The sequence below is a fragment of the Dreissena polymorpha genome, chromosome 4, assembly GCF_020536995.1.
Source record: "Dreissena polymorpha isolate Duluth1 chromosome 4, UMN_Dpol_1.0, whole genome shotgun sequence".
In the NCBI taxonomy this organism is placed as follows: Eukaryota; Metazoa; Mollusca; class Bivalvia; order Myida; family Dreissenidae; genus Dreissena; species Dreissena polymorpha.
In genome coordinates this window covers 113217189-113231306 of record NC_068358.1, presented here as the reverse complement: position 1 = coordinate 113231306, position 14118 = coordinate 113217189, and the positions used below count along the sequence as shown (strand labels likewise).

At 33.3% G+C, this 14118-nt stretch overlaps 1 protein-coding gene and 1 pseudogene across 2 annotated transcripts in view; one reads left to right on the top strand and one right to left on the bottom strand.

Annotated features, from left to right (window-relative positions):
• LOC127877192 (uncharacterized) overlaps nt 1-2129 on the top strand; it is a 2837-nt pseudogene extending 708 nt beyond the window's left edge.
• Nucleotides 1-14118, bottom strand: part of LOC127877191 (putative nuclease HARBI1) — a 216078-nt gene that overhangs the window by 168812 nt on the left and 33148 nt on the right. The window lies entirely within an intron of this gene.

Sequence of the window (14118 nt, the reverse complement as noted above, 5' to 3'; positions counted from 1 at the left end):
TATACATGTTACTGTAATCAATTATTTAATGAATCATTATTCACAATACAAAACAAAAATTGATTCAATCGTGTGAAATTCTTTAAAAATGCCCATTGCATTCAGCCAGCAAAAGTAATTATATTTTTTTTAACATTATTTTTTTACAATAAAAAGAATATTATGCAAATGTAGTACATAACAAATTCGTATGTACATGCATGGATTCTGTTTATTTCCACTTTTGAATTTCAGAAACACAACAACAGATTTCAAGTCTGTGGACTCCATCATACGTCATATAGATACCAGCTGCCAAACAGATGCAGGTTTACATTTAGTGGCTACTTTTTTGATAAGGTAGGGCAAACCGTTCAAAGAAAAATGACACCACAATAAGCATTGCTTACATGTATTTTACATCTGGGAAGATACGCTCAACAAACACTTCTTTCACATTTGGGCAGAATACAATGACCTCACAGAAATCACAGCCTGTTGTCATTAACTGCCCCTGAATTTGAGCATAATATTCATGACTTCTGTTTAAGAAGATGTTGCCATTCATGTTCTTGTGTAAACATTTTTTTACTTTGTCACATGCATCACTTATTGACATGGCTGTAAGGAAATTATATTTTTATTATTCCTGCCTGTCCATTGTCACAAAGTTTTCCATCTGGAGTGGCACCGAGAAAAGGAAACTCATTGCTCACAACAAAACCACATTCGTGAATATGTCTGTCTGGAAACTGAATTTAATATTTTTATGTTGCTTTACTTTCTTATCTGCTTCCAAATTTAGATGTTGTAAGTCTGTGTTTATGCCCCCGGTAGGGTGGCATATAGTGATCGCACTGTCCGTCTGTCCGTCCGTCTGTCTGTCTGAAATTCCGTCACGCTTTGCGTTTAGGTTTTGCGTTTAGGTTTCGAAATATGTGTAAAAAGGGTACAAATGTCATCCTGCGGTGACAAGCCGTGTTTCTTGCAGAATACCACAGTGTACAATCTGTTTGTAGCCCTGTTGACTTCTCAGGTTTTCAGGATCCGTCACTAAAAAATCTTTTTTCAGCATTTCATTCTTTAGCGGAAGTTTTACTGGGGCTGGTTTTTATAACGGACAGGTCTCCGCACTATCCAGTCGCAACAGGTTTAACTTCTTTAAGATTCCTTGTTTTGTTCCAGGTCTACAAGGGACATATCCACTTCAAATGGCGCGACACATGGTACTTCTTCAGGCTGAAAATACCAATATGAAGGAAGAAATTAGAAAAAAAGACAAAGAAATTAGAAGTATGAGAGTAACTATTAGATAACAGCGAATGAAAATACAACAACTACAACAACACTTTAGTGCTGAAGACATTAGGAACAGAGAAAAGTCATTGAAGGGTTTATTTCTTTACTACACTGGAATAACTTGTATCAAATTTTATCTCTATTTGCCTTTCTTTTTTCCTAACACAGATAATATGACAGGAGTGGCTTAAACATGCCTTCAAATGAAAATGCTTTACTTTTAACTTTGTGCAGATTAAGACATGGCTTTGATCTCAAGGATTTAGCAATGAAATTCAAAATATCATTACAATCTGCTAGATTTGTGTTTAATAATATGTTGGACATTATGTATTTCAAGTTTTGCCAAGTATCAATCTGGCCTCATAGGGATGTTAGTATTTTTAAAATGCCAAAATATTTTCCAACCACTCTTATCATAACAGATGGAACTGAAATTAAAACACAAGTACCTAATGCTGTTGGGCTACACAGTCAACTTTACAGTGATTATAAGTCATCTACAACCTTAAAGGCATTGGTTGGTTGTGACCCCAGCGGATTTGTTATCTTTATATCTGAATTAGTTACAAGCTCAATATCGGAAAAATCTATTTGCGAGGATACTGGATTCTTTTCATTATTCAAGGTTTTATTTGAACACGGATAAATAAATAAAGGAGACGAGTTATGGCTGATAAACGTTTTACTATTAAAGATGAGCGTATTGAACTAGGACTATCACCTAATATTCCACCATTTGAATCCTCTTCCTCCCAAATTACTCCATCAGACAAATATTTAACACAGAAAATAGCAAAACATAGAGTGCACATAGAGAGAGTAATTGCAAAAATAAAGACCTACAAGTTGATTGGACATAAACTGCAAACTTCATTATTTAAGCAGGCTAACACAATATGGACTGTGTGTGCTGTGATGACTCTGCATCAAAATAATATTAATAAACAATATTAAACCTAAAACACAATAGATGTAAACAAGGTCGTTTGTTCCACGGTAAGATCTTAATTTACTTCATTATATTGTATAATATTTCTTTAACGATTGCTATTTAATATCTAGAGCTACTCTTTTTCGTCCATTGTGATAATCATGATAATCATTAATGTAAAAAGCATACATGTACTGTACATGTATACATCTAAATTCAATGTATATGCACTGGTTAATAAAATGTACAAATGTAAGCACTGTAACCCACCCAACAGGTTAAATCTCTGCCCGTGGAATCGTGCAAATGGTAAACAAAGTTGGTAAAGGTTTTAATTTTTATTATTCAACTTCTTGCAGCATTTGTTGGAAAAAAAATACATGTACAGTATCTGTATAAAATAAATTAATTTCTTGCAGCACTTTGTCGGAAACCAAACGGAAACGATTGGAAGGAAATTTTAATGGGGACAGTGACAACGAGTAAGTAATTCTATCCGCATAGGAAATAATTTATTATACATGTTACTGTAATCAATTATTTAATGAATCATTATTCACAATACAAAACAAAAATTGATTCAATCGTGTGAAATTCTTTAAAAATGCCCATTGCATTCAGCCAGCAAAAGTAATTATATTTTTTTTAACATTATTTTTTTACAATAAAAAGAATATTATGCAAATGTAGTACATAACAAATTCGTATGTACATGCATGGATTCTGTTTATTTCCACTTTTGAATTTCAGAAACACAACAACAGATTTCAAGTCTGTGGACTCCATCATACGTCATATAGATACCAGCTGCCAAACAGATGCAGGTTTACATTTAGTGGCTACTTTTTTGATAAGGTAGGGCAAACCGTTCAAAGAAAAATGACACCACAATAAGCATTGCTTACATGTATTTTACATCTGGGAAGATACGCTCAACAAACACTTCTTTCACATTTGGGCAGAATACAATGACCTCACAGAAATCACAGCCTGTTGTCATTAACTGCCCCTGAATTTGAGCATAATATTCATGACTTCTGTTTAAGAAGATGTTGCCATTCATGTTCTTGTGTAAACATTTTTTTACTTTGTCACATGCATCACTTATTGACATGGCTGTAAGGAAATTATATTTTTATTATTCCTGCCTGTCCATTGTCACAAAGTTTTCCATCTGGAGTGGCACCGAGAAAAGGAAACTCATTGCTCACAACAAAACCACATTCGTGAATATGTCTGTCTGGAAACTGAATTTAATATTTTTTATGTTGCTTTACTTTCTTATCTGCTTCCAAATTTAGATGTTGTAAGTCTGTGTTTATGCCCCCGGTAGGGTGGCATATAGTGATCGCACTGTCCGTCTGTCCGTCCGTCTGTCTGTCTGAAATTCCGTCACGCTTTGCGTTTAGGTTTTGCATTTAGGTTTCGAAATATGTGTAAAAAGGGTACAAATGTCATCCTGCGGTGACAAGCCGTGTTTCTTGCAGAATACCACAGTGTACAATCTGTTTGTAGCCCTGTTGACTTCTCAGGTTTTCAGGATCCGTCACTAAAAAATCTTTTTTCAGCATTTCATTCTTTAGCGGAAGTTTTACTGGGGCTGGTTTTTATAACGGACAGGTCTCCGCACTATCCAGTCGCAACAGGTTTAACTTCTTTAAGATTCCTTGTTTTGTTCCAGGTCTACAAGGGACATATCCACTTCAAATGGCGCGACACATGGTACTTCTTCAGGCTGAAAATACCAATATGAAGGAAGAAATTAGAAAAAAAGACAAAGAAATTAGAAGTATGAGAGTAACTATTAGATAACAGCGAATGAAAATACAACAACTACAACAACACTTTAGTGCTGAAGACATTAGGAACAGAGAAAAGTCATTGAAGGGTTTATTTCTTTACTACACTGGAATAACTTGTATCAAATTTTATCTCTATTTGCCTTTCTTTTTTCCTAACACAGATAATATGACAGGAGTGGCTTAAACATGCCTTCAAATGAAAATGCTTTACTTTTAACTTTGTGCAGATTAAGACATGGCTTTGATCTCAAGGATTTAGCAATGAAATTCAAAATATCATTACAATCTGCTAGATTTGTGTTTAATAATATGTTGGACATTATGTATTTCAAGTTTTGCCAAGTATCAATCTGGCCTCATAGGGATGTTAGTATTTTTAAAATGCCAAAATATTTTCCAACCACTCTTATCATAACAGATGGAACTGAAATTAAAACACAAGTACCTAATGCTGTTGGGCTACACAGTCAACTTTACAGTGATTATAAGTCATCTACAACCTTAAAGGCATTGGTTGGTTGTGACCCCAGCGGATTTGTTATCTTTATATCTGAATTAGTTACAAGCTCAATATCGGAAAAATCTATTTGCGAGGATACTGGATTCTTTTCATTATTCAAGGTTTTATTTGAACACGGATAAATAAATAAAGGAGACGAGTTATGGCTGATAAACGTTTTACTATTAAAGATGAGCGTATTGAACTAGGACTATCACCTAATATTCCACCATTTGAATCCTCTTCCTCCCAAATTACTCCATCAGACAAATATTTAACACAGAAAATAGCAAAACATAGAGTGCACATAGAGAGAGTAATTGCAAAAATAAAGACCTACAAGTTGATTGGACATAAACTGCAAACTTCATTATTTAAGCAGGCTAACACAATATGGACTGTGTGTGCTGTGATGACTCTGCATCAAAATATTTTTGTTAAGGAACAATCATAGACCCATAACTTGCCATTTTAAATATGTTACAAGCAGATTGTAATGATGCAACCGAGCTAACCTTTTTTTTTTAAATAAACATGATAAAACCAATTAAGATGATTTGCAATAAATAAATTATTTGTATTTTCAATTATGTACTGTTGCGTCATTGATTGATGTAAAATTACATATTATAACATAATAAAAGTTAGAAAAAATAAGATGGGTGTTATTAATATACTTGTATGGCTTGAATAAGCTGCATGTTACATGCCTGGTAGGAAAGGTATGGTCCAAATTGGACAGATCCCAACTTTGTGTTTACTTTTTTTTAGGGGGGGGGGGGTTACTTCTAGCAGGTATTCTAGAGGCGTGCCTGATGTCAAGAAATCGGAAAATTAACACCTGATTCAGAATCAGCGAGCCAAATTCATAATAGATTTCACTATCTTATTGTTTGATTTCGATGGAGTGAGAGAGCAAGCGAATTTCGTTTTTGGTTTTGGACGTAAATAGGACATAATAAGAAAAAGGGTGCTTAATGCAAAACATATATTGATTATAATTTTTTTTTAATATTATTTTTCAAAAAAATTCAAACTTCTAATCAACACTTTAAACTATTCATGTTTTAAAAATAAAAAAATGAAAAAAATGGTTATATGATACATATGTATTTTTTGAAAAAAAAAAACAACAACAAAAAAAACATTTAAAAAAAAATAATTTTCAATTCAAACTTTTAAACAACACTATAAAATGTTTACGTTTTGTTAACATTTTTGTATTTCAAGCATAAATAAAAAAAAGTTATACATGTTTTTTCTCATTATGAGACTCATATCTAATGCAGATATTACTGCGTACACTTACCACCAGAGTAGACAATGTTTACAAGGACTTGGTTGTTTAAGTGCGTGGGAAAATTATAGAGATCACAACCTCTATATGCATGAAAACAGCTATTAAATCTGCTGAGGGTTGACCTAGTTATCAGACGGATGTAAACAGATGGGCTATAAAATCATGTACATGAAAAATGTGCGCAATTATTTAACGTGCGTTTGTGCGTGCGTGCGTGTGCGCGAGCGTGCGTGCGTGCTTAATATATACATAAACATAGTGTTAACAGCGAACTTCACAAAAAGTCATTAACATAACAATGCTCACACTCTTTTGCGTACTTGATATCGTTATGTATAGTGAACGTGAATAACGCAAATAACTGAACGAATGCAAAAATCTACATTTAAAGGCAGGGATGCAAACGGTTAGCGGTTAGATTTACTGGTTAGAAAGATAAGGTCATAACCGTTAGCAAAAACAGCATTAATATATATATATGTATTATAACTCAAAATATTTACTTAAAAAATAACACACACGTATTTGCTGGCATAAGGGCTGCCATGTTGAGTCTACAAAACAACCACACAGATATGAGGTAAGACACCACAATTATAATGAAGTTCAAAGAAATGTTTTGTTTTCTTATGGATTACACATATACCATCAATTTGATTCTTATTGAACACAAATTAAAGCTGTGTGAAAGCAATTCGAAGCACCATGCACTCAACATTTTATGCTAGAATATTATCAAACTGACAGCATGCAACCATGCGGTCAGGACTTCCGGTTTGCGCATAGTTATCCTTCATTTTGTCTTCGTTACTTCGTTATGAAGAATACCTTTGAGAATAGCAGCACAGTCTCAAACAGGTATAGGATGCACTATAATGATAGTGATTTTTCTTAAGGTAGTTCTTGCAGAAATGCTGAAAACCAATTTATTGCTTACATAATTTCTAAGAGTAAAAGTTCATGGTCATGACACTTAAAGTTCTTTTAACATTTACTGGTGCAAAGCTGGGTTTGGATCTGGTACAGCCTGCAGTACGTCAAACGCTTGTAAAGATTTATGCGTGCTTCTTAAACACTTCTTTCTTGCAAGCGGCATTGTCATTGTGATTTTCAAGTCAATAACTAAATCGTAAGTGATCGTAAGATTGATTGGAAGTGTTAAAACCCTAAGTAGGAAGTCCAAATAAATAAGTACAGATACGTTCAGCATAATTATTCAAGATCTGCAAGAGTTCATCTTTATAATAATTTATGGAATTATTTATTAATTTCTGCATATGTTTGGAAGTATATTATGATGTACAACAGGCTTTTTTCCCGATCCTCGTCCACTCTAATGCTAACTAGACTTTGTATCCTTAATGAACACAATTTGAACACAATTGAGGAATGTAACTGTAAATAACACGTCTTTCTAATTAAATAAAGGCAAACATATTAAGAGAAGGTCTTTCTAATTAAATAAAGGCAAGATTATTGAGAGAAAGTCTTTCTAGTTAAATAAAGGCAATATTATTTATAGAGTGTCTTTCCAATTATATATAAGCAATATTATATAGAGAAGGTCTTTCTTATTAAATAAAGGCAAGAATTTTCAGAGAAGGTCTTTCTAATTAAATAAAGGCAATATTATTAAGAGAACGTGTTTGTTATTAAATCACGGCAAGATTATTTAGAGAAGGTCTCTCAATTAAATTAAGGCAAGATTATTTAGAGAAGGTCTTTCTAATTACATAAAGGCAAGATTATTAAAAGAATGTCTTTGTTATTAAATAAAGGCAAGATTATTTAGAGAAGGTATTTCTTATTTAATTAAGGCAAGATTATTAAGAGAAGGTCTTTGTTATTAAATTAAGGCAAGATTATTAAGAGAAGGTTTGTCTATTAAAATAAAGGAAATATTATTTAGAGATCAGACATTTTCTTAGCTACTGTACTTTTGCAGGAATGCACCCTAGCAACATGGACAGTACCAATGTTGATACATTATAAGCACCTTTTGTTATGAGACAATTACAGCAATTTGCTCTTTAATTTTTTTTACCAATTTACATTATTGGAGGTCAAAGCATTCACTTGATATAATAAAGATACCAATTTCAAGCTCATGATTCAAGCTTATATAACTTTGACCTTTGTCTTGGGGACTTCAAAATCAAAATGTGTCTTTCTTTCCACCCATGTTACCAATATACCAATTTTCATGATTGCGATTCATAGTGTTCCCAAAAAATAAAGCTGAAACAAATTTTCTGTTACAAGAACATGTGACCATGACCTTTGACCTGGCTACCTCTTAATCAACAGTTATTTTCCCTTTCTCAGAAGTTTTCATTTTAACAACTTACATGATCGTTTGAATCATATCATCCAAACTAAATATTGGAAATATTACTAGAGTTGCGACACCTTAAGGGTTTAGCGTGATGGAATGAAGTGGTGAAAAATGTGTGTACAAACATTTTAGGTACGAAATAAATTGTGGTTCGAAAATGTTGGTAACGAAAAAAAAATGTGGATACGAAAGTTTTGGATTTGAAATAAGTATGGAAAAAATTTTGGATACGAAATCAAATTTGGATACGAAAAAACTATGCCAAACAAATTTGGGTATTAAAAAAAATGTGGTACAAAAAGAAATTTAGGTACGCTTTTTTATGAAAGATGGGGTACCTGTTAATATACCGGTGTACCCAAAAGTATAATTTGTCGTTACGAAAAAATGAAGGTACGAAAGTTTTGGGTACGAACAAATTATGCAATAAAAAAATTGGGATACAAAAACAAATTGGGTACGAAAAAATAATGCCCCAAAAAATTTGGGTACGAAAAAAATGTGGGTACGAAAAGAAATTTAGGTATGCTTTTTTATGAAAGATGGGGTACCTGTTAATATACCGGTGTACCCAAAAGTATAATTTGAAAATCAGTGTACGGTGAAGTATACTTCAAAGTACCAGGGGTACGGGGAAGTAGTACCCGGGGGATACTTGACCCATTCAGCATAAACAAGATGTGTTTGTGAAAACACTATGTCCCCCATATCTTTGACCTTTGACCTTGAATGAGTCTCACCACTTAAAATGTGCAGCTTCATTAGATACACATGCATGCCAAATATTAAGTTGCTATCTTGAATATTTAAAAAGTTATGGCCAATGTTAAAGTTAAAGTTTGATGAAAACCAACAAACAAACAAATCAACAAACAGACAGGGAAAATTAAATCATAAGTGCAAACATTGGCTCTTTTATCTTATTGACCAACAGGTACCTTCCAAGACACCCAGACACTCAACAATTTCACGATTTAACATTTATAATTGATAAATTTTGGATAAACTTTTGTAAAGTTTGTGTATTAACTAGTTGATATTTCAGGATTTTGAAAATTATGGATCGAATGTTTGGTGTGTTTCGTTCCAGTATCACAGAAAATTAACTTGTGAACTTCTGGTTCAAGCAAAAATAAATACATTAATTAAATAGAGCTTTGTCACAGACGTGACGTATACCCCCACATGCTGCATGCACACATAATAGTTTGCATGTTGTCTTCACAAAACAAGAGAAGCTAATTTATGGCGATTTTTAAGAATTATTATGCAATTATCTTTTATGGCCATTTTGACCTTTGAACTCTTGAATTCTTTCGCATGACACGCTTATCAATGACTGTGAACAAAATTTATATACAGAGTCATTTTAAAATTTTACAATGAGTAAAAATCTCACAATGAACGACATAGTTATGGTCCGGATAAGCTCATGTATGACCATTTTTGACCTTTGAACTCAAAGTGTGACCTTGACCTTGGAGATATTGACAGAATTCTTTCGCGCGACACACCGTCCAATGATGGTGAACAAATGTGCCAAATGATTTTAAAATCTCATAATGAACGACATTGTAATGACCCAGACAATCTGATTTATGGGATTTTTTTACCTTTCAACTCAAAGTGTGACCTTGACCTTGGAGATATCGACGTAATTCTTTCGCGCGACACACCGTCCAATCATGGTGAGCAAATGTGCCAAATGATTTGAAAATCTCACAATGATCGACATAGTTATGGCCCGGACAAGCTCATTTTTTGCCATGTTAGACCTTTGAACTCAAAGTGTGACCTTGACCTTGGAGATATTGACATAATTCTTTCGCGTGACACACCGTCCAATGATGGTGAACAAATGTGCCAAATGATTTTTTAAATCTCACAATGAACGACATAGTTAGGTCCCTGACAAGCTCATTTATTGCCATTTTTGACCTTTGAACTCATAGTGTGACCTTGACCTTGGAGATATTGACAGAATCCTTTTGCGCGACACACCGTCTAATGATGGTGATCAAATGTGCCAAATGAGTTTTAAACCTCGCAATGAACGACATAGTTGTGGACAAGACAAGCATTTGACCTTTGAACTTCAAGTGTGACCTTGACCTTGGATATATCGACCTAATTCTTTCGCGCAAAATACCGTCCAATGATGGTGAACAAATGTACCAAATGATTATAAAATCTAACGATAAATGACATAGTTATGGTCTGGACAAACTTTTCGGTTTAAAATGCACCAAGTGACCCCGTGAAAAATCTTTACATAACTACAACAACAAAACAAGGGAACAAATGAATGGCATGCGAAATGTCAAGTATAACGGCTGTCACTTTCCGCAAATGTAAATTTGCCGCACATAACGTCCACTTCTACTTGGAAGGAAAATGGCTTGTTAAGTGGCGTAAGGCGGTGGTGTTTTTTTTATATACCGAGGTACATGTGTCACAGTTTGACATTAATCAATATGTCAGTTTTACTTATTGATTTTACATGTGCCGTTCCATAGTTCAAGTACATGCGAACTTATATTTGGCATCGCGCAGGCGCCGACTTTTCCGTCTGTTCTCGTATGTATTAGTCAATTGCGGTTTGTCTTTCTGACGTCTGCTGTTGTTGGGTGAATCGGAAATTCTTCGGATTTATACATTTAAAATGTATATCTACGAAGTCGGCCGAGGCTATCCAACTGCTGCACGTGCTTTCGTGTGAGCACTGTTTAACGTTTATGTCCAATCGTTATGTATGTTTTAGGTTTGGGTGAAAGGAAGAAAAGGGTGAACGAACAAACCAATAGGGATCTTTCTTTCAATCTTCCTTTCACTCAAACATAAAAAACATACAGAACGATTGGACATAAACGTTAAACAGTGCTCACGCGAATGCACGTGCAGCAGTTGGATTGCACGTACAGCAGCAAGAATTATATACTGGATTGCTGTCCCTGCAACATATATTTCAAGGTAATTGCCCACCATCTAAGTAAATTACAGACTGGTACATTGAACACCTAAAATTGCATGTGGTACCACATAGTACCTGAAATTAAAGGTGGTTATTCATTTATCCTTAAAGTTACATTCTAAATTTGCTGAATTAAATAGACCTGTTACAATTAAAACCATATTAAAACATATCATTTAAACATACTGTGCCAATATTATGTTGGAACATCCACAATAGAACAATACGTGAAAATAACTGTAAAAAAAGTAAAACATCATATGGCAACTAATATCACATAAAAAACAACTTATGCAATAGTAGCCATAATCAGTATGTATGAATGCTAAAATACTGTCTATGGTTTAGACCCGCATCTTAGATGTCTGAAAATAATCAGCAAAAATGAGAATTTCAAACTGAAACAAAATACATGTAGTAAATCTGAACTTAATAAAGATCAGACCTTCAATATAAGGCATCTGAAAAACATTTTACAAATGTTTAAGTTACACAATGAACTGAAAATACTTAAACTGGTTGAAACTGTGACATTCTCCTCTGTCACACAAAATAAATTTCACCCTGGGGAAAAGTATCCACATTTGCTGTAATAAGTTGAACCCAATCTCCATACCAATCTGGCTTTCTCCTTGGTCTCTGTGGTCGTTGTGATAATATAAAGAAGTGAAACTCCAGCTGCTGGAGCAGTATTGAATTATTATCATAATGAATCAGTTGGTCCTTTATTTAAGGCAAGTGACCAATTGCCCAAACAGTACAAAACAGCACAATACAAAACAACATAAACACAAATAAGAATAAAGCTGGGTTCACCGCCTTGGAACGGTCAATGCAAAGCATTGGGTGTTTAAACCGGTTTTAGAGCGCTCAACCTCACACTTGGCCCAGCAATATTCATGTTACATTTAATTGTAAATAAAAATTAACCTCATGGCATTGTAACTCAAATTAAACAATAATAAAAGGGAATTAACACGCATTCAATTTAATTATCATTTAATTACTCAATGGTAGGAAAGATACCAGAGCAAGAGAGTTACGACTTTTTGAGGCACGATGAAATGAAACTACTAACAAGTATCTACTACATTCCTTCTTTATAGAAAAAGATTTAAAAATATAGCGTCATAAAGTTAATATTTCAGATCATCATCGCGCAAATACAGGAAGATGGAGCAATAATGGGTGTAAAGGATCCATATTACATACCTTTGTTGTTTATGCGATTGCTAAAAAATAAATCTAACAAGAAACACCTATCAGAGATGAAATGAAATGAAAATTGAACGATATAAAACCAATGACCTATGCACGAAGATTACAACAGTGAAAGTTGGTCGTATGACTTCTTCAGGGGTGTATACAGATATGCGTTAACGATTCTCAAGTGCGAATTCACAATAGAACTCTTGTCTTGTAAAAACCTGCAGCCACAGGAAACAACTTCACGCTGATTTATGCCATGTGCTTTAGATTGGCGCCCGCGGTGTTAATGATATAAATGAAATTGTACAAAATGAGGTTAACTTTTTGGAGTTATGTGTCGTTTTATTTATTGTATTTATTAATTTACGTATATTAAAATTGTATAATAAACAGACGCCTGTGAAATTCATGATTCAATGTACGATGTGAGTCTAAATGTAGTTTATCAAGTAGATTTGTTCCTACGACACAAAGACACAATAATGTTCAACAGAGACAAATGCCAATAATATCACTTAATGATTCCAAATTTTAAGAGAAGAAAGATATAGTGAATCGAAAAACATCAAGCACGTGTTTTTTAAGTACATCAGCATCATATCCTTTTGATAAAAACGAGTTAATTAAATTGAAAAGTTTAATATGAACATTTCCTTTAACATATTTTAATTTGCGGACACGCTTCAAAACATCTCCATAAAATGATGGATGGGAAATTCCATTTTTTAAATGCCATTTTAAAGAAACATTATATTTAGAAATTAAAACATACTTTGAGTGAAATTTAGCGAATTTACTTCTCATGTTATGATACAAAAAGCCTTGTTTTAGCAATTTCTTTGTTAATATAAGATTACGATCATTAAAATCTTTAATACATGAACATGCTCTGGCATAACGTACCAACTGTGAAATGTAAATACCATAGGAAGGACCTTTAGGGATGTTGCCATCTAGGAACGGAAAATTCACAATATCAAAGTTAAAGTCGTCCCGTTTGTCGTATAAACTAGTTTTAATCATATAATTATTAATAGTAAGATGTAAGTCTAAATAGGCAGCGTCTGTATTGGGTTGAGGCGATCTATTTAAGACTAGTTCGTTTGGGTAGATTTTGTGAATATATTGTTCAAATAATGGATTATCTAAATTAAGTATGTCATCAATGTATCTACTGGAAAGGTTAAAACATTGAATCAAATCTAGTTGTTTAGTTTTAGATAATTCTAACATAAATTCGCTTTCATAACAATATAAAAAAAGATCAGCTATAAGTGGGGCACAATAAGTACCCATAGGAACGCCAATAATTTGTTTAAATATTTTACCATTAAATTCAACAAACAAGTTATCCAGAAGAAAAGTAAGTGCTGTACAAAAGTCAAGACCAGTCCAAATGATGTAATTATCTAATATCTGATTAGTAAAAAAGCTGTTTTAGTGTTTAAAGCTAGATATGAACGCTTCTCTCTAGCAAACGTTTTTTCAATCAAAGAAACTAGTTTGGATTTTATTAAAGCGTGAGGAAGCGTTGTATATAATGTAGAAAAATCATAAGGGCTTACTTGTGACACCTTATATTTTTTCTTTTCAATTTTATCAATAACTTCTAAGGAGTTTTGTATTGACCAAAATAGGTTAATATTACTATTTTCATAAACTTTATTACAATATTTAGCTATATGATATCTAATAGCACTAAATGCAGAAGTAAGATACACTGATAATTGCTTGGTGGTAAAAGACACTGAATTAGCGATAAAACGGCTTTTATATGGCGTTTTATGTAA